Source organism: Bison bison, unplaced genomic scaffold (assembly GCF_000754665.1).
Source record: "Bison bison bison isolate TAMUID 2011002044 unplaced genomic scaffold, Bison_UMD1.0 scf7180017863077, whole genome shotgun sequence".
Classification (NCBI taxonomy): domain Eukaryota; kingdom Metazoa; phylum Chordata; class Mammalia; order Artiodactyla; family Bovidae; genus Bison; species Bison bison.
Window position 1 is genome coordinate 25,345 of NW_011493649.1, and position 3,079 is coordinate 28,423.

Genomic DNA, 3,079 nt, shown 5'->3' on the forward strand with positions numbered 1-3,079 from the left:
AGTAATGCTCAAAATTCTTCAAGCCAGGCTTCAGCAATACGTGAAACATGAACTTCCAGATGTTCAAGCTGGTTTTAGAAAAGGCAGAGGAACCAGAGATCAAATTGCCAACAACTGCAGGACCATGAAAAAAGCAAGAGAGTTCCAGAAAAACATCTATTTCTGCTTTATTGACTATCCCAAAGCCTTTGACTCTGTGGACCACAATAAACTGTAGAAAATTCTAAGAGATGGGGATACCAGATCACCTGACCTGCCTCTTGAGAAACCTATATGCAGGTCAGGAAGCAACAGATAGAACTGGACATGGAACAACAGACTGGTTCCAAGTAGGAAAAGGAGTATAAGGCTGTATATTGTCACCCTGCTTATTTAACTTATATGAAGAGTACATCATGAGAAATGCTAGAATGGAAGAAGCACAAGCTGAATCAAGATTGCCAGGAGAAATATCAGTAACCTCAGATATTCAGATGACACCACCCTTATGGCAGAAAGTGAAGAGGAACTCAAAAGCCTCTTGATGAAAGTGAAAGAGGAGAGTGAAAAAGTTGACCTAAAGCTCAATATTCAGAAAACTAAGATCATAGCATCTAGTCCCATCACTTCATGGGAAATAGATGGGGAAACAGTGGAAACAGTGTCAGACTTTATATTTTCGGGGGCTCCCAAATCACTGCAGATGGTGACTGCAGCCATGAAATTAAAAGACGCTTACTCCTTGGAAGGAAAGTTATGACCAACCTAGATAGCATATTGAAAAGCAAAGACATTACTTTGCCCACAAAGCTCCGTCTAGTCAAGGCTATGGTTTTTCCGGTGGTAATGTATGGATGTGAGAGTTGGAATGTGAGGAAAGCTGAGAACTGAGGAATGATGCTTTTGAACTGTGGTGCTGGAGAAGACTCTTGAGAGTCCCTTGGACTGCAAGGAGATCCAACCAGTCCATTCTAAAGGAGATCAGTCCTGAGTGTTCAATGGATGGACTAATGCTAAAGCTGAAGCTCCAGTAATTTGACCACCTCATGCGAAGAGTTGACTCATTGGAAAAGACTCTGATGCTGAGAGGGATTGGGGGTAGGGGGAGAAGGGGAGGACAGAGGATGAGATGGCTGGATGGCATCACCGACTCGATGGGTATGGGTTTGGGTTAACTCCGGGAGTTGGTGATGGACAGGGAGCCTGGTGTGCTGTGATTCTGGGGTTGCAAAGAATCGGCCGCGATTGAGTGACTGAACTGAACTGAACTGAATATGTACAAAATATGGATAACTTAATATATCCCCCAATCAGCTCAAAATGTCAAGACATTTAGGCTTAAGTTCAAACAAACAATGAGTCTCATTGCTTTACCATTTCACGGGATTTGATTCCTTGATAATATTGGGGTATGGCAAGAATTCATGTCTTCACTGAACTTAAGATTAAAAAAATAGTGAAACACTTATGTTTGTTCATAGCCTGAATTGTTTTCTATGAAAAATAGTTGAACCTTAAGGAGCTGGTCCTTCTGTGACATTCTGGTATAAACTTCTCAGAGTCTTCACATCAGTGCTGTCCCTTGGAAATCATTCTCCTTTCACAGGTAGGACTTGGTATTGTTAAAATATATTTTGGATATTAGAAATAGATACTTTAATCAATGAAAATAAAATTGTGGCCTGAAATCTACTCTCATAAATTAGAAAATGCTTTTATAAACAATTATAAAATGAATCAATAAAAAATCTGAGTTTGCATAAAAAATAACAGCACATATTTATAATAAATACAATGTGAGAAACATTCTTCATTGAAAGTTGTATGAAAATCATTATTATTTTATAAATTAGGCAATGTTCTTTTTTAAAAGTTTTCTTCTCTTTCTCTGCAATGTGGGTAAAAATGTATTAGTGGTACCTAGATCATCAGCTAAGTAATTACTGTTATTGAGTACTTTCTACTATGAAAGTGAAAAAAAAAAGTGAATGTGCTCATCACTCAGTCATGTGCAAGTCTTTGCATGGACCAAAGCTCACCAGGCTCCTCTGTCCATGACTTATTGAGGTAAGAGTACTGGAGTGGAGAGTGTCTTCCTGAACCAGGGATTGAACCCATGTCACCTGCATTGCAGGCATTTCTTAACCATCTGGGCGACCAGTGAAGTCCACATTCTCCTATGTTGCCCCCTCTAATTGCCACTAACTTTCACCTGATGCAAGTGATATGCTATGTTTCCCCCACAAAACAGGATGCCATAAGCACACACATCATATGTAGGATACAATTCAGTTTGACAAATGCTAAAATGTGACTCTCAGATTCAGGAGTCATTTCTAAGTACTGGACAAATTGTTTTGGACACTTACCTCAGACAGGTAAGTGTGAGAACTCATTAAATGAAAATTACCACCCTCATTAACATACAGATGAAAAAAATAAGCAGGTTTACATTTTTTTCTATTTTCTCATAGTACAAATGTTTATAAATGTACCTTGGAGTGGTATCATAATGGAAAAAGAAAAATAGATCAAAGACCACATGGCAGAGCTCAGCATGAGGGTGATTGTCCAGAGTACAAAGCTTGTTAGACTCCAGAGCCATCTCTGCCCACTTCTCTCTGAGTTTTCCTTGCCCCATCATGTAGGCTGTTGTGCTCTGTTTTTGTGAAGAAACGTCATAACCATGAAGTATTCAAGTAAATGATCTAACATGTTGACTGTTTGCACTATCTCAATTCTTCACAGTAAATATGGAATGGAGATGTTAATTATTTGGGGGTCTTATTGATGATTTAATAAATATAGAGATTAAAGAAACAATCCAGAAAAAAATAATGTTTGCTTGTTATGACAATAAATATAAGCATCAATTCAGTTCAGTTCAGTCTCTCAGTCGTGTCCAACTCTTTGCGAACCCATGAATTGCAGCACGCCAGGCCTCCCTGTCCATCACCAACTCCCGGAGTTCACTAAGACTCACGTCCATCGAGTCAGTGATGCCATCCAGCCATCTCATCCTCTGTAGTCCCCTTTTCCTCCTGCCCCCAATCCCTCCCAGCATCAGAGTCTTTTCCAATGAGTCAACTCTTCACATGAG

The 3,079-nt window shown here is 39.5% G+C and overlaps 1 pseudogene; it reads left to right on the top strand.

Annotated features, from left to right (window-relative positions):
* The first annotated feature begins 2,279 nt into the window (after nt 1-2,279).
* LOC104983658 overlaps nt 2,280-3,079 on the top strand; it is a 7,021-nt pseudogene continuing 6,221 nt past the window's right edge.